Raw genomic sequence first — 25,478 nt, forward strand, 5'->3', positions numbered from 1 at the left:
GCACAAGGGATTTAGGAACCCATATATATTTTGACTTTGCTTGATTTTTCTCAGTGGGCCTTTGTGGCCTTTTGGATATTTCTTTTTCTTTATAGATCATATTGTTCTTTGTTTTGACATGTCAATTATATTGGACATGTTGATCCTTGAATACATGTGGATTTTAAGACTTATGACTTTTATACTTGGCATCCAAATTGCTTGGAGGGGGAAAGGAATGCATGGATGGATATGAATGAAATGGAGTTCTTTTGGATTGGTGAAATTTACTCAAGGATGTGTGCCTTTTCTGACCTTGCATAAAGGACAAAGGGATATAAGGACCTAAGATGGATGGAAAGTATGATGGTGAAGGGATATGTTTGGATTTTGATGGGGGGATACCAATGTCTTGAGAGTGAGTTGTGTAGACATGACCCTTAAAATTTTCTTTGATATGGAGGGGTTCTTTCTCATGAAGGTCGACTCCTTTGCCTTTATGAATATCTTGACTTGTAGGATACTCTTTTCTTTGGGAAGAAGACGCGAGTCCATTATGAGGTAGATATGATATGAGAGAAATAGCGAGATCTTGAAGTGGATCGAATTGCACCAAAGTGGAAGAACCCATTATGCATGTCGAGGGTTCATGAACATCTTGCACTGACATGTTAGAATCATGAGGGGGATTAGGATCATGAGGGGGACTAGGATTGTGTAGGGGACATGGTTCAATCACAGGCTCTTCAAGAGATGGAATGGGATAAATAATGGGATCATAAAAAGAAATGCGATCTTGGAGTGTATATGGAGCATTAAGACAAGGAGATGGAGGAACAAAAGGATCTTGTGGAGGATTTAAAGGAATAATTTTATCTTGACAAGGAGGAAGATCATTGGAATCCTATTTAAAGGTGCTTTGCTCTTGACTTTTAATGGGATCATCGGAAAGGATGGAAGGGATATCTTGATCTTTCTTAGGAAGTGGAATGCCAATGTGATTTGAAAAGACATTTTTTTCATGAAATGGAAGGGGATCATTTGGGATTGGATGGACTGGGATATCTTGATCTTCTTCAGGGAATGGAGTGTCAATAGGACTTTGGATATGATGGACAAGAATAGGGGAATCATCGTGAGTGTCTGGGAAGATGGGGTCCTGGTCAACAATTGGATGGGATGATAAGGTTTCAAGATCTTGATCTTGATCTTCTTTAGGACTCATTTCTTCATGCTCTAAATTATCCTCTTGACATGGGGTTGGACTTTGGATATGCATGGTGGATTCTGACAAGGGATCAATGTTTTGGCATGAAGGAAATGCACTTTGAACATTTGTGATGGATTTCGGCAAGGAATCAATGCTTGAACATGAGGAAGAGGGACTTTGAATGGGGTCCTCTAAAACAGGTAATGGCAATAAAGTGCATGATGGAATTGGCTCTTGTATTTCTGAAACATGACAAGGATGTGCATCATGAATTGGATTATCTTGGCAATCAATTATGGATAGCCCTTGGATAATTTCATCCTTGGGTGTATTGTTTGATGAGGACAATATGGAAGGTTCTTGGGAAACTTCTAAAGGTGTAGGGATAGATGCCACTGGAGAGTCCATTTGCTTGCGGGGGGATGAGGCATTGCTAGACATAAGTGTATTATCTTGATCTTCTTCAAAGAACTCACTTGGTAGATTCCTTAAGAGCCTTGCAATAAAGCCACCTTTCTTTCAAGGTTTTGACATGGTTGTATTTGGAATTTGAACTTGTTTGGCAAGAATTTGGTCTTGGTTTGATGTCATGTTTTGATTTTGAACTCGATGTTGATCAAATTGTTTTGACATGTTCAAAATTTGGCTTGGTGCATGTTGCAAGTTTTGTTTCTGAATTTGTGATTGCAGTTGTTGACATTGATATGTTGATTGAACTTATTGATATTCCTCCATTGGTTGAACTATTTGTGGACATTGTATAGTTGGTTGGACATATTGTTGAAATTGGACCATTGGTTGTGTCTGTTGGAAATGTTCGAACTGTTGAACAATTGGTTGTGATGGTTGAAAATGTGATTGATAGTAAACACCTTCTTGTTCTTGTTGTGGAGGCACATAATGTTGTTGTCTCTTTTCTTGAAATTGTTTCATCATCTCTATTTGCGAGAGGAGAGTTGGTATGTCTGATCGTTCAATAAGAGATCTTACATCAATTGGCTCAATTTTTGGATTTCGACCTAGAAATTTTTGAAACATTTTGGACATTTGTGATCTATTCTTCTCAATGTTTTTCACTTTTTGTTCCAAAATCTCCTTTTCTTGAGCTAGTTTCTCCTCTAGGTTTTGTATTTGGACATTTGTTTCATCATAAAAAGTTTGATCAATGTTGCTTTGTTGTTGGGTTGGATAGAATTGTGATTGCATTGTCGGTTGATATGTCAAACTTTGTTGCATCATTGGTGCTTGGAACCTTGTTTCAATAGACATGTCACTATGCAATGTTTTTGGGATTTTTGATTTTAAAAGGATGATGTATGATATGCAACTAAATGCAACCTAAATAAATGAAAATGCAATCTATGGCAAGAATGCAACCTATGTTTTTGTTGTTTTTAAAGATTTGGACAAACTTTTTGGAATGCAAACCTAAAGACTCAACCTTGGGAAGTTGAAATGAAGCGAAGACCTTAAAGGACAAAGGACCAAATGACAATAGAACAAATTGACAATGTCTCACCTATATGCTTGGATACTAAGCTAGGTTTGACAAGAATGATATTAATGAAAGGACAAATTTTAGACAAGGTCAAGACTTCTTAACAACAACTTAGGGTATCATCCAAAGTTTTGATTTTCCAAGTTTGACAAATCAAATTTTTGAGACTAAATGCAAGAAGGCAATGATTATGACAATGACTTAGGATATGACAATTATCTAAGGATATGATACTTTAGCTTTGGCGCATTGCCTTATTTTAGGGTTTTTGCATCGCATTAACATTTCTCCTATGTTACGCACTTGGTCTTTATCATTTGTGAGCATCGAGTTCTTCTTCTACATTCTTCATTTGTCTCGCTTTCGAATTTGGTCTTGTCGATAACAATCTTCAGTCATGATTTTGGTTGATCTTATCCTGTCGCATCAATGTGCGTGTTCATTTGTCATCATTTTGGACATCGTCAATCCTAATTAGGGTTTTGTCCTCTTTTCAATCTTGTCATCTGGCGATCGATTTATCATCGATCATTGTCATTTTCAATCTTGTCATCTGGCGATCGATTTGTCATCGATCATTGTCATTTTCAATCTCGTCATTTTGCGATCGATTTGTCATCGATCATTGTAATTTTCAATCTCGTCATTTTGTGATCGATTTGTCATCAATCGTTGTCATTTTCAATCTCATCATTTTGCGATCGATTTGTCATTGACTGTTGTCATTTTCAATCTTGTCATGAATTTGTCATCAATCGTCGTCCTTTTCAATCATGTCAATTTGGATCAATTAGTCATTGTTCCTCGTCAATTGGTGCATTTATCAATCAAATCATTTATCAGCATTGGTCTTTTATCAAGTCAGAATCATGATCAAATCGATCCTACATCAAGACCTAATTGTCGTCCTTGCATTTCTAATTCATCTTCTAGGGTTTTTATGATTTGTTCATTTAACCTTGTTGGTCATTTTCCCTCTAGGTTAAATAATTTATTTATTTATCCTAAGTCTTCTTGTCACAATTAAATGTTTATTTAATTGGCTAACTAATTTCTCCTCTCTTTGTGAATTAATTAATGAATGAAAAATTATTAATTAATTTACCTAATTTTCCAATTTACTAATTTCTCCTAATTCCTAATTTTCCAATTTTCATCAATTTTCTAATTTCCTAATTTCTAATTCATCTAATTTTCTATTTTCTCTAATATTTCTCCTAATTTCATGGGAATGACATAGCAAATTTGTCATAATTTGTCAATCAATCAATTTTGCCTAGCAATCTTGTCAATTTGTCAATCAATCAATCTCGCATAGAAAGTGTCAATTTGTCATAATTTGTCATATTTGTCATTCTTGATTTGAAATTTTCTTTCAAATCTCTTCATGCTAATCTTGCCATCTCTCCAATTTGTCTATAAATTGGATGAATTTCTTCAATCAAAGATCCCAATTAATCACTTTTTCGAATTGATCCCCGAATCAATCACGCTTCTAGTATTCTTGCGCTACCGTCTTGTCAATCTTGCTTTCACATTATGCTTATGCACTTGAAGGTGAGATCCACAAAACAAAGCAATTTGAAGGAGAAAGAAGGACAATGGAGAATCATGGAGGAGACATCCGCATTTGTGATGGTTTGCATTTGAATTGAATGTTTTATTTCCATATCTCTATTGAATGTAATTAGGATTTGTCATTGCAATTTAGTTTTCGTGATTGAACTAGCCTAATTTGTTACTTGCTTTGATGATTTCCAAATTCCTATCTACATTTCTTGGTGAACCCGATGTGAAACTAACCATTTAACCATGTTTTGAGTGAATTTTGAGCTGATTTGCAGGTGAAAAACCCCAGAAATAGGGTAATTCAGGGCTTTCTGGGCACTTTTGCACCTGTGTAGGAGGGATCTGCGCCTGTGTCAAGGGATTTGCACCTGTGTCAAGGGATCTGCGCCTGTGTCAATGCATTCTATGCCTGTGTCAAAGGGATCTGTGCCTGTGTCAATGCATTCTGCACCTGTGTCAAGACATTCTGCGCCTGTGTAAGGCCAGAAATAGAGGTAAAAATCAGTGTTTTCACTTGCAAATTACTTTGTTTTGCATTATGTTCTGGTATTCTTGTTTTCTTTGGTACTGATTCTCTGTGTAGCACCTTGGCATTATGCATGGAGAAGACCAAAATGAAACTACTAACAAATCTTATGCAAGTTCGCTAGTCAAAGACCAAACAAATCAAACTTCTAACTTAGTGATTTTGCAGGTTGCCTTGTATTCCAACCAGACTTTATGTTTGTGATTCATAATTAGGCACCTAGTATGTTTGCTAAGTAGGATGGAATGAACATGTGTTTCTTTGATTGTCAAGTTTGAGATTGGAGTAGGAGAGTATGCTCTCATCCTTCTTAGGGTGATCAGAAATCTAGATCTTCGATACTATTCTCATGTCTTGGATTGTTTGTTACCTTTAGAGGGCCTGCCTTCCCGACCATTTGCTTTCTTTTTCAGGCAAGTGACAATCATGAGAAGGGAATGACCCAAAGTGAGCACAGCCAGAGTACCTTGGCATTCTAACTCACTATAAATAAATACCTGATGGGCGAAAGCTTTGAAGGAAGGGTTACATGGGAATTGTAGTTACTTGGGAAGTGATGACTCTTGGACTCTTTCTCATATCAACATCTAAGTAGGGCCTCATGGTCTAAATCATGCTTGCGTGACTACATTTGTTTGGTATCTTGGTGGATTTATGTCTCAATCACGCTTGCGTGACACCAAGGAGTAACGCTTAACAGAAATCCTTATTAAACACCTTGTATTTAGAGGCCAAAATCCTTCTAGTTGCTTGAGAAGGAGGAGTTCGGATACTTGGAAGAGATACTAAGTTTGCCATGGGGAGATTTCCATGGGGATGAATGCTTGGCTGCCCTTAGAAGTGAGTGCCGTGGAGGGGAGCCCGTGGGGTCAAGCATCTATGTATTCTCCTTGAATCTCATAATGAGTCTACCTCTCAAGTACCTACTGTCCTTACCTACCATAAGAAATGTGTGAATGAGCATGATTGTTTTGAGTCTAAGTTAGAATATCTTGTCTTCTTTGCTTGTCAAAAGTTGAGTTGTGCCTCATTTCAAAAACCAGACAAATTGATTCAAAACAAGGTTAAACACAAGAGTATTTCATTCAACAAAGTTTAAAACACCTTCAAACATGATTGTCAAACATTTTTCAAAATCATGTCTCAACATTCATGTCACTTAGATTTAGGTTCATCCTAGGTTTTCATTTTGCAATTTCATTGTCAACTACCAAGGTTAAGTTCACCTAGGTCATACTCCTTTGCATATCAATAAAAGCCATCCATTTGCATGTGTCCTCTTGCATTATAGCAATACCATTTCATAATTCAACCTTAGGTTGACATTGTCATACATTTGCATTTGCATACCCTAGGTTTCTTCATTAAGCTTAGGTCATTATCATATCATATTAGGATCATTTGCATAGTAATTGTCCCTTTGCATATAGTGTCAAAACTAGGTTTTGTCATACTTAAGTAATCCAAATCTTTGATAAACCCTAAGTTATTGTTAGGAAGTCTAGACCTTATCAAACTTTTGTCTTTTTGTCATCATTGTCATTTGGTCAAACCTAGCTTAGTATCCAAGCATATTAGGGGAGACATTGTCCTTTTGTCCTTTGTCACTTGGTCCTTTTGTCCTTTGAGGTCTAGACATCATTTCAATTTCCTAAGGGTCTCTTTTTAGATTTGCATTCCAAAAGGTTTGTGAAAATATTGAAAAAACAACAAAACATAGGTTGCATTCTTGCCATAGATTGCATTCTCATCTATTTAGTTTGCATTTAGTTGCATATCATATATTATCCTTGAAAAATTCCAAAATTATTGCATTTGCATAGTGACATGCCTATTGAAACAAGGTCAAAATCTAAGAAGATGGGCGAACCAACATATCAACCCATTGACAACATATCAAACTCATAGTTTCAAACTAGTCAAACAGTACAAATTGAAGGTTCATCAAGCACATCATTACCACCATATGGAATGGTTCAACTTGGACCACCTCCATTATATGAACCAGTGTTTGTACCCATGAAACCAGGACATGGGAGTGTTCCACCAACACCAAGGGGAAATGCACCTTTTGATTGGAATCAACTGAACTTGCAACATGAAATTCAAACATTATATGAGGAACAAACTCTTTCACAAGGATTTGGTTCAGATCAAGGCATTCAACAAGAAATAAATGCAAATGTTTTACCAGATTCTTTATCAGATTTTGATGCTCCCAATGATGTTGATATGTTCCTTAAAGATCCTAAGATGACAAAAAAGATGGATAAATTCTTGAACAAGGTCTTTAAGATGTTCCCACAAAAATATCTTGACATGATGAGTAATGTGACCTCCTCAAGTGAGCAAATCAATGTGCAAAAACAAAAAGGTGGTGAGCTGTTAAGTTTCTCTCCACATCCAAATGAAGAAAATGTGCAACAAGAAACTCAACCTACCTTGATGAGTAAACGTGCCTCAAAGGCATTGATAGTGACTATTCCTCAAAAGTCACCATTTGAAACAATAAATAATCCATTATTTAACACAAAACCTATAACACAAGATCAAATGAGGACCACACAAGTATTGACAGCTATCCCTCAACAAGAAGTGGTTCCTCGCATGCATAAAATTGGATCAAAATCTAAGATAAAAGAAAGCTTTATGACTGGAATGCCTGATCTCACCAATGTCCAAAACAATTCCACAATGCAACAAAGCTCCTATGTCCCATTAAGTTCAATATATTTGCCAAATACTCAAGTACCTGTTAGGCAAAATATTATGACAGATCCTTCGATAATGATGACATAAATAGCTACAGATAGTGGTTTGCACCAACAACAAATGTTGCAACAATTTAGTAATACACAAAAGGTACAATCAAATGTGCAAACAAACAATGCACAACTACAACAATACCACATTCGACAACAAGTTGCAGCACCCTCTGCACCATTACAAGTTAATGCAAACTTGCAACCACCACAATGGATTGGATAAACAACACAGCAAGTCAATGCAAGTGCCATACCCCATCTTAAGGAGAAACAATAAAAACCTCCCAAACAAAGTTTTTTGCAAATGATGGGATTTACACCGAGACAACAACAATTGGCACAAAGTCAGCAAATTCTGATTTGTCAGCATCAACAACAACATGTGCCTCAATATGTGCCAAGACAAACAAGTTATCATACTTCACAACCGCAATTGACGTCTGTGCAATATCAACAACACCCTCAATTGCAATATCAACCTAGGTTACAAACGATGGTTCCACCACAAGAAGCACAACAACAAGGTCAATATCAAGGCATGGCACAACCACAACAACAAGAGGTGTACCAAGAACATTATATGCCAGAGACACCAAAGACGGCAATTTTAGAACATCAACAATCGATGGAAAACAGGATGGATCGACAAAGCATACACCCAAGAGTAAATGATGAACTTCCAAAATCTTCACTACCTAACGCATTTGCACAACAACTTGAGAAGTTGCAACGACAAGTCGATGCATTGGAAACCAAAGGAACAAATAAGTTGTATACAGATCAAGATTTATGTCCTAATCCATTTGACAAGAGCTTGTACATGCCTCCCTTCCCTAAGCATTTTGAGGCACCTAATTTTGAGAAATATAAAGGGAATGGCAATCCAAAAGATCACATTCAAGCTTTTTTCGTGACGTGTATCGAAGTGAGTTATGAGGAAACATATTTAATGCGCTTGTTCGCATGAAGTCTCACCGGACAAGCCATGGATTGGTATTCACATTTGCCAGGGAATATAAAGACTTGGTCGGAATTGGCTTAAAAGTTTATATCTCACTTCGCATTCAACATTGACAGTGACGTGACCATGTGAGATTTATGCAACACTAAGCAAAAGCAAGGTGAACCATTAGTGACTTTCTTGCAATGATGGCGAAGCTTGTATAGTCGTTCTTCCCTAGATATACCTAAAGAACAACAAGTGAACTTATTTATTCAAAATTTGGTCCCAGAAATGATGTACGAACTTAAATTGAAAAGTCCCAGTACCATTGAGAAACTCATTAAGAAAGGGATGAACATTGAAACTGCTCTTGTAGCTAAGGGAATCATTAAGCTTAACAAAGACAGTGACAACACAAATAATTCAGGGGATAGAAATAGATTTTGGTACAAAAATAAGAATGTCACTAATGATGGAGTTGTTGATGCAAGAGCGGTGAATGCAAATCAACCCCCGTTCACAATCAAGAAATTGAGTGCTCCTAATATGTACTATGGAACAAAATCAAACACCAGCAAGCAATGTTACTCAACAATACACTCAACAATATAATCAACAACAAGGTTAGCAACAAAATCAGCAATGAAAACCTTTCCGATGAAGGGATGGACCTCCTCGACAATTTACGCCATTGGGAGAGCCTATTGATTCAGTAATGAAACAATTAATACAAGCAAAATTTATCAAGTTACTAGATATCAAGGCAAAACCATTGGTAAAGCTGCATTGGTGGAATGATAATGCATATTGTGAATACCATCGGTCAAAAGGACATAAAACTGCATCATGTTTTCAATTGAAACATATGATTCAAGACTTGTTGGAGCAAGGGGTAATTGAGGTAGATCCGCCCAATGCGACCTCTAACACTGTTCATACAATTTTCAAAACTCCTTTGCTTGATCATGACAAGGGTAAAGCATCTTCTTCAAACTCTACCCAAACAGCAAATTATGCAAATACTGGTTATAACAATGTTATCAATTGTTTTCGTGTGTCAACTGAGTATGTTTCCACCCTAAGAATAAAGGGCAAAGATCCTTCTTGCGTAGTCACCACTCGTTGATCCAAAATAGTCTTGAAAGGAGCTCCTGCAGTTCCTCCCAAATCAACTTCTACAAGTCAATATAATCTCCTAGATCATCTGGGGAAGACACCTGCACAAATATCAATTCTTGAATTGTTGAAAATGTCCCCTATGCATCGCGCAGTCCTAGATAAAGCTCTAACTGAATCCACTATCCCGACAGACATTGATGTTGACTAGTTTCAAGCCCGAATAGGACATCTAGCTGTTTCACAACATGTTGCATTTTCTGATAAAGATATTTCACCTGATAAGCTCCCTCATAATGATCCTTTACATCTTGAAGTCTTTGTCCATAATTGCAAAATCCGATGAGTCTTGATAGATGGCGGAGCTGGTCTTAACATCTGTACCTTGAGAGTGGTCATTGGTCTTGGTTATATAGAAAATGATATTGATTCTTCCAGAAGAATAACAATCAAAGCATATGATGATGCTGAGTGCCCATCTAAATGGATAATTACATTGCCTATCAGAGTCAGTCCAGTGACAAAAAACACTTTCCTGCAGGTCCTAGACCTTGATCTCCCTTACAATATGATTCTTGGCCATCCGTGGATCCACACAATGAAAGCAGTTCCATCCACTTATCATCAATGTTTAAAATATCCTTACAATGGAACTGAGATAACAATTCTAGGAGATCCTAATCCATTTCAATTTTGTGCTACTCTAAAGGATTCCCCGCAGCAACAAGTCCCAATCAATAGAGAGGCCCACTCACATAGTTATGTGGATCCTAATGAATTGTTAGAAGCTGTCAATGGTAAATTGAAGATACAGGACCAAGGATGTGGAGAGTATTCAATGGCTCAAACATTCCTCATTGGGAATTTACCAATATCTCCAAAATCACATGGCAAACCACATTTGTTGCAAAAGGAACCTAAGATAGTCATTCAATATCAGCCCCCCACTACATTTACAAGATGGGGTGAACTTGACAAAGAAACTTTGGATGATGATGTCATAGATTGGCTTTATAAGGATCCAACTGAGACCCCACCTGTCAGGTTACCAGTGGAGCGGTATGACAAAGGATTTACTATGCTGCAGAAGAAAGGATATGATGGCTGCAGTGGCTTAGGCCCTGACAAGAAAGGATGGCTAGAACCTATTATACCCAAGATGCGACCTCCAACTTTAGGGTTAGGTTTTGTACCATTGTGAATTGGACCCTTGTCTACCAAAATGACCATGTGTAGAAAGGGGTGTGACTCTGATGATGAAACAACACCTGAGGATACCCGACCCGAAACTGATTCCAATGAATGGGAGTGGAGTTCTTTTTCTTCTAGCTCCTATGCCCTTGACAATGTTTTCCTTGACCCTGATGATTTGCCCATGGAAGACAAACATGAAATAACTCCCCCTCCTAAAACATATCCTAATGCTTGGATAGAGTCATTCTGGGATCCAAGCTCTGAATCAGATGCGAGTAGTTTAGACAGTGATACCACAGACGTTTACATCTTTACCATCTCGGCCCTCTCCCTCCTTAAAACCGATGATGACATGCCCCTTGTCTATCCATAGCTTATCCCACATGACCAACATGAACCACTCACATTGGATTGTTTTCAAAATGATGAAGCAATTGCAGAATTCCTTAGACTACGGGAAGGCATACCACAAGTGATCATAAGGCAGGATTTGCTATTGATCTGGATTCCATAGCATATTTTGGGGAGTCAACTCCATCTTCCAGTCATAAAAATGAAAAAAGAAAAGAAAAAGTACAAAATCAAATAGATAAGTCTTTGAGTGAAAATCGTAAGGCACTCTCTGATCATAAAAAAGTAAAAATAAAAGACGTACCTGCGGGTGAAAACCTCTCTGAGGCACCCAAAGGTGGAAGATTGGACATACCCTCGTCAAGTTAGGATAAATCAACATTGCTTGTGGAAATGACCAAAGAAATAAATTTGGGTACACCTAACAACCCTAAGGTCATTCATTTTGCTGCTTCTCTATCAAAACATGAAAAGATAGATTTTGTAAATTTCTTTCTTGAGAAAAAGATCAGTTTTGCGTGGTCCTATGCAGATATGCCTGGCCTTGATCCAGAATTAGTCCTTCATCACTTGCCATTAAAAGCAGATGCCAAGCCTGTCAAACAGAAACTCAAAAAGATGCATCCCCAGGTGGCTTTCTTGGTCAAGGTAGAACTAAAAAAATTACTAGACGTGGGCTTTATCAAACCCATTGATTATGCAGACTGGATTTCAAATTTGGTACCAGTTAGCAAAGTAACTGGGGGCATCAGAATCTGTACAGATTTTAGGGATCTCAATAAAGCATGCCCTAAAGATGACTTTCCACTGCCAAATATAGACATCATAGTTGACATGACTGCTGGATATGAGATGCTCTCATTGATGGATGGTTTCTCTGGCTATAACCAAATTCGCATTGCTCCTGAAGATCAACATAAGACTGCATTCACATGTGCTTGGGGTACTTACTGTTGGAATGTGATGCCCTTTGGTCTTAAAAATGCTGGAGCAACATATCAAAGAGCTATGATGACAATTTTCCATGATTTCATGCATACTTTGATGGAGGACTATGTTGATGACTTATTATGCAAATCTGTCACAAGAGATAGTCATCTAGCCATCCTTGGCCCAATCTTTGACTGAATGGAAACTTACAAGCTTAGACTCAATCCAAAGAAGTGTGTCTTTGGTGTCACAGCCGGCAAATTATTAGGGTACATTGTTTCTCACAGAGGCATCGAGGTCGACCCTACGAAGGTTAAAGCAATAATGGATATGCCTCCTCCTTCCAATCTCTGTCAACTAAGAAGTTTGCAAGGAAAGCTACAGTCAATCTACTACTTTATAGCTCAATTGGCAAACAAATTTCATCCCTTCCAGCATTTATTGCATAAAGGTGTCACTTTTAAATGGACTGAGCAATGTCAATTAGCATTTCAAACTCTCAAGGATTATCTGTTGTTGCCACCTATTTTGATTCCTCCTATAGGTGGAAAGCCATTCATATTGTATATTTCTACAACTGAAATGGCACTGGGAGTTCTCTTAGCCCAACAGGATGAGAAAGGCAAAGAGTGGGCTATTTATTATATCAGTTAGACACTAGTGGGCTATGAGCTGAATTATTCAACCATTGAATGGGCATGTTTAGCAATAGTCTTTGCAACACAGAAGCTTCGACACTATATGTTAAGTCATTAGACATTGCTAGTTGCAAAAATTGATCCCTTGAAATACTTGCTTAGTAGGGCAGCTTTGACGGGTCGCCTAGCAAAGTGGGTTATGATCCTCAGTGAGTTTGATATTGAGTACATGGAGCGAAAGGCAATAAAAGGACAAATCATAGTGGATCAACTTGCAGAGGCTCCTATTTATGATGATCATCCCATTTTGACAGATTTTCCAGATGAATCAGTCTTTGCTCTCACATCTTCTAATGAATGGAAGTTATATTTTGATGGATCCCATACCAAGTTCGGGTCTGGAGCAGGTATATTGTTTGTCACCCCTCAAGGTGATGCTATTCCCAAATCCTATAGAATCACTTTCCATTGTACCAATAACATTGTAGAATATGAAGCTCTGGTCACAGGAAACCGAGTAGCGGTCCACTAGAACATCACACATTTACAAGTCTATGGAGATTCTCAGTTAGTCATCCATCAAGTGAATGATGACTACGAAACAAAAGATGAAAAGCTTATTCCCTACAAGCATATGGTAGATTTCTTCAAGACAAAATTCATGGCTATCCATTTCAGTCAAGTTCCAAGAATTCAAAACAAGTCAGCAGATGTGATGGCTACGATTGCTTCCATGTTAAATATGCCCCACAATATGGACAAATGTGAATTTTTGGTCGAACAGTTGCTTGTCCCTTCTTTTGAAATTCTGACAACAGATGTGATGTGTGTTCTTGTTGGTCCTAACTCCCCGTGGTACAATGACGTCTATCAATATTTGAAATCCCAAACTTTACCACCTAACCTTTCCACTAACCAATGCCAAGCCTTCATCCGACAGACAGCCAAATATGTCATCATTGCCGACACCCTTTATCGTCGTTCCTTTGACGATACCCTCCTCAGGTGTTTGGATTCTGATGAAGCACAAATGGCTTTACACGAGGTTCACGATGGTATATGTGGGGGCCACTTCAATGGTTTGAGCTTAGCCAAAAAGTTGATTCGTGCTGGGTATTATTGGCCCACTCTGGAAAAGGATGTTTATGATTTTGTCAAGAAGTGCTACAAATTCCAAATTCATGGAAATTATATTCATGCGCTAGCCCAAGAGCTTCAAACTGTCATATCTCTATGGCCCTTTTCTCAATAGGGATTGGATCTTATTGGCAAGATTCACCCGACATCTGCAAATGGACACAAGTTTATCATTACAGCCACAGAGTATTTTACAAAATGGATCAAGGGTATCCCCATGACCTATATCACTGGTTTGCAAATTTCAAAATTCCTATTGAATTATATCATATGCAGATATGGGGTTCCCCTTGCCATAGTCATAGATAATGGTTGTCCATTCAAGAATAAAGATGTCAAGGAACTCTATGAAAAATTTCACATCCAACATCATTTCTCCAGTCCATACTATCCACAGGGTAATGGTAAGCCGAAGCATCAAATAAAACCATTATCAAGATCCTAAAAAAGGTTGTCAATAACGTTGGTCGAGATTGGCATGTACAGTTGAATCCAGCACTATGGGCTTATCGTACTTCTATCCGCATACCTACTGGCGCAACACCTTATTCCTTGGTGTATGGTGCGGAAGCCATTTTACCCTTAGAAGTGGAGATTCCTTCTTTGTGTGTTTCCTTGCAACATCTGACTGATGATGAGACACACAGAGTCTCTCAGTTGCATCAGCTTGAGATGTTAGATGAGAAACATCAGACAACCCTGACACATTTGCAAGCATACCAAAACCATCTCCATCGCTCTTATAATAAGAAGGTCAAAGGGCGACACTTCGAAGTGGGAGATCTAGTTTTAAAGGCAAACCCCAAGAATGCACAATCTACTGACATCATCAAAGGCAAGTTTTAACCTAATTGGGTTCGGCCTTTCATAGTTACTGCAGCCTATGGTTCAGGGGCATATCAGCTTGCCACCCCAGAAGGTGAACCTTTGTCTGATCCTGTAAATAACATGCACCTTCACAAGTACTGGGCATAATGTTCTATCAGCAGTTCTTCAAATATGATCTTGAAAAAACACAAAAAAAATAAAATAAAAAGCTCAAAAAATACAAAAAAAGTGAAAAAAGAAAAAAAGAAAAAGAACAAAAAATTAAAGAAAAATGATTCGCCCTCTAGTGAAAACCTGGCAAATAGGCGCCATGTGTAAAAATATCATTGCTCTGTCATCTATCATGACCTCTAGCTATGCATTCTCTCTACAAGTTTATCGTGCCTATCCTTGTCCTGACCCAATGTTCTGTTTCAGGCCTGTGATTGGTCAACATCATACTCCGGTTTCTTGTGCATATGTTTCGGTCCTGGTCTCTATATATGTCTTTCAGATGTGCATCGGGTGCGTTCCCCTGGTCATGATCAATCACTGGAACTTTCAAATTGAAAAATGTCCTAAACAAATCAAAAAAACAAAAACAAATAATGTCCTGAAAAAAAAAAATCATAAAAAAAATTGAAAAATGTCCTGAAAAAATCATAAAAATTGAAAAATTTCTTGAAATAAATCCCTAAAAAGTCAAATAAAGTCCTAAAAAAAAAAAATGAACGAAATTTTTTTCAAAAACATTAAAATCCAAAAACAAGCATTTTGCAATAAATGATCCCTTTGTGCATAAGACAGATTGCTGAGCATACCTCCAACAACACGTAATCACGCACTGCACTTTATTGAAATCATGCATTAACAGATGAACTTTTTCAATCAAACTAGACATTCAAACTGATCACAATTGTCTTATCAATCGAACATCAACATCAATATCATTTGTCCTTGTCACATTATCATGGGTCTTATATAGGGTGTGGTATACTTGAAACCAAACTGTGTCCTGTCTTAGATGGGGTACCGCATTCCCTAAAACCAGACAACATGATCGTCCTATCAACACTTTCAACTTTTGACAATGAAGATCAAGATGTTTGTTTGACTTGTTGGAATTAGGGAGTCTTATCATTTATTGATTTATCTTCGATCATGTTCCTATGTTGCTCGATGATGTCACTGAGTGATTTAGAGTAACCGGGATGGTTCATGGTCAACTATATCGTTGGGTGTCTGTGATAAGTACGTTCACTTTGTGAACACCGTACATACCTCAACCCTTGATGTATGCACCCTAGGATGCTTCACTCATTCCTTGTGTTGGATGTGTCTGTCTTTTGCAAAAAGGGTTGTGTTTCAGCTCTTGCCTTCAATGCCATGATGCTATGCATCCATTTTGCTACATTAAATAAAGGTTCTCACCTACAAAGTGCATTAGTGAAAGAAAGTTTTTCTTCATCTCTAACTTTCCTCTGTCTCATTTCTTCTTACTAACATTTCCTCCGTCAGTTTGGGCAGTAAGTTCGATCTAGTTCTCCGATCTCGACCAAAAAAAAACATAAGCTGCATCCTGCATTCATTGGTTAGTACATTTGCATTATATCAAGCATTACATCAAGCATTTTATCCATTTCATATTATAAATGCATCAAAAACACATAACAATATATCCATACATGTTCCACAATAGTACATAAATAGTGCATAAGCCATCCATACATGGAAAGTAAACATAAGCCATAACACATTGCGTTCCATCATATAGCTGCATATCATATCATATATCAAAATAATATCAGAGTACAAAATTGGACTGTCTGTCCTAAATATGGCCTGCAGGTTGAATACATAATGTCAAACTACATATGCCTCTATCATAAGGAGCACGTGCCTCTATCACTAGGTACTCCCTCTGTCCTTCTCATCCCTTCCATGTCTCAAGGATGATGTCCCTCCTGCCCCAGGTCCTAGCTGTGGTGGTCTCATAGGTCCACTCACCCCCATGCTGCTCACTGACCTCCGAGAATGTGGCTTGCTCTTTGTCCTCGATCGTGCCCGATATGACACTACTCTCTGCTATGGTGGAACTGCACTCTCATATAGTGTCCTCCAATGGCATATCTCCTCTCCAGTCTCTACCAACATCTGTGCCATCTCACATGCACTGGCATCCCTAATCGACCCAATATACTCAGTCACTCTCTGCTCTTCTTGCTGTGCCTGGGCTATTGCTGTATCTCGAGCGGTTGTAAGTCTGGCTATCTCTACTTTGAACTAATCATGCTCTATCCTCAAGATAGCATTCTGTCTTTCTAATGTTGCAATGTGATCATGCTGACTCGCTATGGTAGCCCTGCACATCTCGATCTCCTCTATCCTAGCTGTCTCTGGCTCTATGGGTATATCTTGCAATGATTCCTGATTGGCTGAATCTAGCTCATAATCTTCATCCTCATCATCTCCATCCTTGTCATCCCCCCCATCCTCATCACTGCCCTCATCTCCCTCATCATCATCTCTATCCTCATCCTCTCCAGCGAGTGGGAAGTCCTCCTGTCTCCTCGGTATTGGAATATCAGGATCTGTCAATGGCACTGGCCGTCATCGTGCAAACCATCGCTCATACTCCTTTGTCATCCTGGCATCCACCACATCTGATCTCCAATCCCACTATCTCTACTGTAGCTGTGTGAAGTTAGCATATGCTATGTGTGGCTGAATCATCCTCCCCCATTGACTCGTCTCTCTGTGAGATCGGGCAAAGTGTGCAGTCCCTCTGGGTACATCCTGCCTCTCTCCAAACTGTCATCTGACTCTCTCTGGTAGGTACATCTCAATCACTCTCTGTCGATTCACTGGTTTCCCAATCAGGTACCTCTCCTGTCTGCAATACAGTAGCTCCTCACTATCATCTGACCATCCAGGGCAATCAAGATATGGCCTCCATGTGAACTCTCTCAATCTATCTAGCTCATGTCGCCAATACAATATGTATCCGAAAGGACCCTGTCTCAGTGTTCCCCCATAGCAGTACACATATGGTCAGTGTGGTAATACTTGTCTCTCTGCAATTGGTCGACATATGGCTATGTGCTCAAATGCCCATACCTGTAACAGTGTGACTCCATAGCTCAAAGTCTGCACTCCCTTGTATGCTATCTGATGCAACTAAAAATATAGCATAGCAAGAACACATGGTCCCCATGCGTACACTATCCTCTTTGTCGCCATCTGCTCTAGCACTCTTCCCCATCCAATAGGGAATCCATGTCCTCATCTGTCTCCTGCTAGTAGGCATGATATAACCACTACTATCACTACATATCGCCGATCATACTCTGATGCCATAGTCTCCCTGCCAATCTCCCTCTCTACGATATCCAGATCATCTGCGTCGCACTCAAATAATCTGTACAAAGCATCTCTCCCTATCACCAGGTCATACTCTATCATCTCCCCATGAATCAGAATGCGGAGGATACGCCATACATCCTCTAGTGTCATTGTCGCCTCTCCAGTCGCCAGATGGAAAGAGGAAGTCTCTGAATGCCATCGCTCTGCCAATGCGGTAAGCAGTCCTATGTTTGCCCTAATCTTGGGCATGAATGCGATATAGCATAATCCATGTCCTGCTAATGTATCTTTGTCCATGCTCCTGAGTCTATGTCGTAACATGAAGCAGTTAGGTCGGTTCTCCCGCGTAATCAGTGGATACTGTTGACTCTGCATCACAATTGGGGCACATTTTGTCAGTTTTAGGGTTTCATCCACAAATTAGGGTGTTTCTAATCTATTTTGACCTATCCTACCCTTATCCCCCTTTTCAGGATTATTCGCATGCTGTTTTTGACCAAATTAGGGTTCCCAGTGCACAACTGCGCCTGTGTACCCTGGTCTGCGCCTGTGTAGCATCAACTTGCACCTGTGTACCCTACACAAGCGCAGGACATCCTACACAAGCGTAGGATGCACCCACACAGGTGTAGAAGTCCTTTTCTCCATTCCCTGTGGGCCCCGCAATGTCCTGCAAGCAAGCAAAATTCATGAAATTGACAATATGGGTTTTTGAGATACATACCGCTGCTCCCACGTCATCCGGTCATCTATAGGTGCGTACATGTTCCCTGAGGTGATCTGCCATTGGAATGTTCACCATCTCTCTACAAGCGTCCTTTTCCAGAGCAACAAATCCTCCTCTTTGACTAGTGCAAATGAGCTCTTTTCACTCTCTTTGTCTCATTTATAGATCTTTGTCAGTGCATAGATGGATGTGCACTCTCTCCATCTTATGCTGGTTGCAGTCTTTTGCGCCTTCAATTTCTTGTCCTTTGTGTATCCGATCCCTGATTGTTAGTCTATTTGCTCCTATCATTTTCTATCATTCTTATCGATCAATTGGCCTCTTTTCTAGATGTTTCTGGCCAATTCCTTAAGGGGGCATGCATATGTCATTGTCATTATCTGGGGCATTTTTAGTATTGTTCTTTGAAACAATGCTTAAACTCAGATTGTCTCAAAGAGGGGCAAAATGTAGACATCTAAAAATGGTCAATGCTTGCGGAGTCATACTTTAGCATTGGTGCATTGCCTTATTTTAGGGTTTTGGCCTCACATTAACAATTCTCCTATGTTACGCACTTGGTCTTTATCATTTGTGAGCATCGAGTCCTCCTTCTACATTCTTAATTTGTCTTGCTTTCGAATTTGGTCTTGTCAATAACAATCTTCAGTCATGATTTTGGTCGATCTTATCCTGTCACATCAATGTGCGTGTTCATTTGTCATCATTTTGGACATCGTCAATCCTAATTAGGGTTTTGTCCTCTTTTCAATCTTGTCATCTGGCGATCAATTTATCATCGATTGTTGTCATTTTCAATCTTGTCATCTGGTGATCGATTTGTCATCGATCATTGTCATTTTCAATCTCATCATTTTGCGATTGATTTGTCATCAATCGTTGTCATTTTCAATCTCATCATTTTGCGATCAATTTGTGTTGTTGTCATTTTCAATCTCGTCATTTTGCGATCGATTTGTCATCGATCGTTGTCATGTTCAATCTTGTCATCAATTTGTCATCGATCGTCGTCCTTCTCAATCATGTCAATTTGGATCAATTAGTCATTGTTCCTCGTCAATTGGTGCATTTATCAATCAAATCATTTATCAGCATTGGTCTTTTATCAAGTCAGAATCATGATCAAATCGATCCTACATCAAGACCTAATTGTCGTCCTTGCATTTCTAATTCATCTTCTAGGGTTTTTATGATTTGTTCATTTAACCTTGTTGGTCATTTTCCCTCTAGGTTAAATAATTTATTTATTTATCCTAAGTCTTCTTGTCACAATTAAATGTTTATTTAATTGGCTAACTAATTTCTCCTCTCTTTGTGAATTAATTAATGAATGAAAAATTATTAATTAATTTACCTAATTTTCCAATTTACTAATTTCTCCTAATTCCTAATTTTCCAATTTTCATCAATTTTCTAATTTCCTAATTTCTAATTCATCTAATTTTCTATTTTCTCTAATATTTCTCCTAATTTCATGGGAATGACATAGCAAATTTGTCATAATTTGTCAATCAATCAATTTTGCATAGCAACCTTGTCAATTTGTCAATCAATCAATCTCGCATAGAAAGTGTCAATTTGTCATAATTTGTCATATTTGTCATTCTTGATTTGAAATTTTCTTTCAGATCTCTTCATGCTAATCTTGCCATCTCTCCAATTTGTCTATAAATTGGATGAATTTCTTCAATCAAAGATCCCAATTAATCACTTTTTCGAATCGATCCCCGAATCAATCATGCTTCTAGTATTCTTGCGCTACCGTCTTGTCAATCTTGCTTTCACATTATGCTTATGCACTTGAAGGTGAGATCCACAAAACAAAGCAATTTGAAGGAGAAAGAAGGACAATGGAGAATCATGGAGGAGACATCCGCATTTGTGATGGTTTGCATTTGAATTGAATGTTTTATTTCCATATCTCTATTGAATGTAATTAGGATTTGTCATTGCAATTTAGTTTTCGTGATTGAACTAGCCTAATTTGTTACTTGCTTTGATGATTTCCAAATTCCTATCTACATAAATGCATCCTAATTAGAATTCTAAGTTGCATTGGAAATAATAATAAATTAATTCCATGCATTTGTGATAAAAATAGATAATTCTTTTATTTATTCAAGAAAAGAGTCTTTTCAATGCAACTGACCTTTTTTTTCTGAAAAGCTTTGAGTTCCAATTTTAGAGAATAATTCAATAATTCAATTTAATTTCTTTTTTGATTTCAAGTTCTAAATTTAGAAAAAGAAATAATATCTCCAGTTTGATTTCTCTTTCAATTCAATTATTTTATTTTAATTTTTAATTCAACTCTTGTTTTGTAATTAATTCCTCTTTTGTAATAAGTTAATTCCTTTTGCATGATTAAATGACAATTTTATTAATTAATTAAATATGCAAGGATATTTAATAAATTAAAATGGGATAATTGATCAAAATGATATTCTTGGAAATGATTCAATTAATTAAATGAATATTTAATTAATATTGAGTAATTGATTTGCCATGTGATGTTTGATGATTAAAGAATTAATATTGTGCTCAAGATTGATTTAACTGCCTTTGGTTAGGACCTTGGTGATGTTGTTGAGATTAGGGGCCCATGGTTTAGATGACCATTTTTAGGGTATTACATTTGCCTGTCTTTTAATTAATGTGCGAGCAGCGTATTGGTTCAAAGAATGTGTGATGTCTAGGAGATGTTAGTTCTGAACTTGAATAATCACAAACTAGATGAAGATCAAGGTGTTTAGCTCGATTTGAAGTGACAAAGTTGAATGAAGTCTGATTAAAGTGATACCCTTCTCGAACTTGATTGAACTGAGGAATGATAGAAACAAAGATACCGAACTTGAACTTGATTGATCAAGAAGCATATCTTACTGATCTATAACTTGATTGAACTTAGATGCAGTGAATGATGATAAAAATTGATCTTGAACTTGATTGATCAAGACATGATGAAGATAAACTATTCAGCTTGATCAAGAAATGAATACTGAACACCTGCTTAGATTGAGTGTGATCAAAAAATACTCTTTAAACTTTTGATTGAGTTTAAATGAATAATCAGCTTGATTTGAAGCGATGAAACTGATTGATGTTAAGAGATTGATTCAGATGAAGACAAATATCAGCTTGATTTGAAGTGATGAAACTGATATGCCCCTAGCAATTGATTTGATTCAAATGATCCATAGATCTCAACTTGATGTGAAGCGATTAAGCTGAGATGCCCCTTAGCAATAAGAATTTATTTTCTTTAGTTGAAAATATTTTGCTCAGCTTTTGATGAAGATTTGAAAAAATTTCTCGACTTGTGAGATGTGAAGTCATAAGGTCGTGAGCATGCCCCCTTGGGAATGAAATCAAAAAATAGCAAGGGATTGATGATTATAGGCAATTGTGTGGCGAAAATAAGTTATTTGAGCACAAATTGATTCTGAGGAATATTTAAAATTTTTGGCATTGATTGATGAATTAAGCACATAGTTGATCGTGAAGTTGATGTGTAGAATTGAAACTGATATTCAGCATTGAAATTGAGCACAATTTGAAGAAAAAATGAGTGTTTGATGAAAAGAGTGCTAAGCGATCAAAATTGTGAAATTGACTAGCAAAATGATCTCGAATTTCGATTTCGATCCCAAAAATGGAATCAGAGCGGTCAAATTATGATTTCATCGTACTTGTGTTGATTCATTTATGAGATGTCTTTTATATGCTTTATTCTATATGTATGGATTTCTTTTCAATATGAATGTATGTAATGCAAATGACTATGGATGTCTATTTTTGTTTCTTTTCATATGCAAATAAATGAATGTGTATGAGTAATGAGTAATTAAATGTTTTCATTTTTCTATGCAATAAGATGAATGCAGATGAGTAATAATAAAATGTATGAAGCTATATTAAATGTTATGTATGCAACTAAAATATCTCAAAACACAAGTACTCGATCGAAGAAATAATGATAAATAGACCACTTAGCGTAAGAATTGATGATGCTTTCAGCTCTTATTCAGAAGATAAAGAGATTATTATCATACCAAAATCACTCTAAATTCACAAAAATGCAGAATGATATGCAAAATGATATGCGAAATGATATGCAAAATGATATGCAAAATGCATCCTAAACCTAGTCACTGGATTTAAAATACTTAAGATTCATCACTGAGCATAATGAACACAACAGGTAAGTTAGAGTTCCTTTCTTTTTCTATGTGCAATATTAATTATCTTGTCCGCAATGACCCTTTTTTTGTTCATATCCTTGGATAGATTTTGCAGGGACCTGAATTGCATCATAAATAAATTCCCTCAAAATAGACAAAGAAATGATATGGACCTCCCTGTAGCATACAAATAAGCGGAGTTGAGGTATGTGAGGTGATTTCACCTTGTTGCGAAGGCTCTTATCACAGACACCCAGATAATTTATATGTTTCTAGATCATTGGGATCATTCCTACAAGCAGAAAACAAAGAAAATATTATGCCCCCAATCCTTGCTCCTCTTAGTCATAATAGACTTCCTTGAGTCACTCAGAGGGATAATAATCAAAAACCAATATAAAAGACAACACACAAAGAAAATTTTCATTCATAGCTCAAACTGTTTAGTGATTGTTTTCCGTTATGTTGTTTTTCTTGTTTACTCAGTGATAAAAACTCTTTGGTAGTTAGGAGACAGGTGACTGACTCAGAGTGGACGACTAGGTTTCACTGACAGAAAAATGACTTGGTTGACACTACTTAGGATATGTAAATTGCTTTGTCGAGTAACCTAAGACTAGGATGCTGATCAGTTTCAAGTCATGAGGGTTCCAACGAACCAGGATGTCATGAAAGTGACTCAAAAATATGTACAAGCAAAAGCAAAAGATGCATGAAAGTGGGAAATACCAACGTTGCGTTGATAGATGGAGCGCTTGAGTACAAGAGGCGCCTGTTTGCCAGGTTTTCACCTGCTTGGTAGAGATTCATTTTTTTTTACCAAGGTACCTATTTACCAGGTTTTCACTAGGGCATTTTCTTTCTTTTTATTTTTTTTTCTTTTGATGATTTTTCTGATTTTTTTTTTTTTTTTTTGTATTTTATGATTTTTCTGATTTTTTTTTTTTCAGGACTTTTTCTAGTTGTACAAGTTGATGGCACAGAGAATGCTAAGTGAAGAATTTCTTCAAGTGGATGGTGTTAATTGGTTCACGGAGCTATTCTCCTTCTGAGTTTGAGAGTTGATAGGCACTAGAGTCGAATACTGCAGTAACAATGTAGGGACCCAACCAGTTGGGTTCAAACTTCCCTTTATTGTCACGAAATTGTTGATTTTTTGGATTTTCTCTCAAAACTAGGTCACCAACTTGAAATTCTCTTTGCCTAACTTTCTTGTTATATCCTCTAGACATTCTCTTTTGATATACTCTGAGATGATCAAATGCCACTTGCCGACACTCATCCAGCAATTCGAGTTCTTGCAATCTAGATATTCTATGATCCTCATCATTAACAAGACCTTGCAAAGAAACTCTTAGAGATGGTATTTCTACTTCAATAGGTAGTACTGCTTCGGACCCATACACCAAAGAGAAAGGTGTAGCCCCAGTAGGTGTTTTGATACTTGTTTTGTAAGCCCATACTGCAGGATTGAGCTGCAGATGCCAATCCTTTCCAGACTTGTTCACTGTTCTGTGCAAGATAGTCAGTAGGTTTTTGTTAGATGCCTTAGCTTGTCCATTACCTTGAGGGTAGTATATCGATGACCAGTGTTGCTTTATTTTGAATTTGTCACAAAGATCATCCAGATCTTTATTCTTAAATTGTCCTCCATTATCAATCACGATGGATGAAGGTATCCCATACCTGTAGATGATATAGTACAGGATGAACAAGGCGACTTGTTTACCAGTTGCTTTGATGAGTGGAACTACCTCTACCCACTTGGTGAAATACTCAGTGGTAGTTATGATGAATTTATGTCTGTTGGATGAAGTAGGATATATCTGACCAATGAGATCAAAGGCCCATTGCTGAAAAGGCCAGTGAGTTAATAATGGTATAAGGTCCCTTGCTGGGGCATGTATGAGATTTCCATGAAGCTGACATTTCTCACAAGTCTTAGCAAATTGGATGGCATCTTTTTCCATGTCTGGTCAATAAAAGCCAACCCATAGTAGTTTCTGAGCTAAAGTAAGGCCATTCGAATTAGATCCACAAATAACTTCATGGACTTCCAATAATGCATGTTTAGATTCTTCAGTTTCTAGACACCTAAGTAATGTACCATCCAAACCTCATCTAAATAAATCGTTAGCTATGATAACATACCACGAAGCAATTTGAGTTAGGTTTCTTTTCTCATTTCGAGTAAGATTTCCAGGGATAATTTGGTCGCATAGATAGGAATAGATGTGGCTGTATTGGGATGAGTCATGTCCAATAATAGAACAGACTATTTGGGTCTCAGGAGAATCATAAGCGGGGTAATATAACTCTTCCACTAGGAAATCAAAGCATAAATTGGACTCCTATAGCTCAGGTATAGATGCCAAGGTAGCCATAGCATCTGTTGCTCTGTTTTCTGATCTAGGAATCTATTGGAATGATACAAAAGCAAAATACTTCTTAAGATCATCAACCATCCTCTTATAAGGCATCAATTTCTCATCTCGAGTTTGATATGTATCATTGATTTGATTAACCACCAGCTGAGAATCTCCA

This window comes from Cryptomeria japonica, chromosome 7 (assembly GCF_030272615.1).
Source record: "Cryptomeria japonica chromosome 7, Sugi_1.0, whole genome shotgun sequence".
NCBI lineage: Eukaryota > Viridiplantae > Streptophyta > Pinopsida > Cupressales > Cupressaceae > Cryptomeria > Cryptomeria japonica.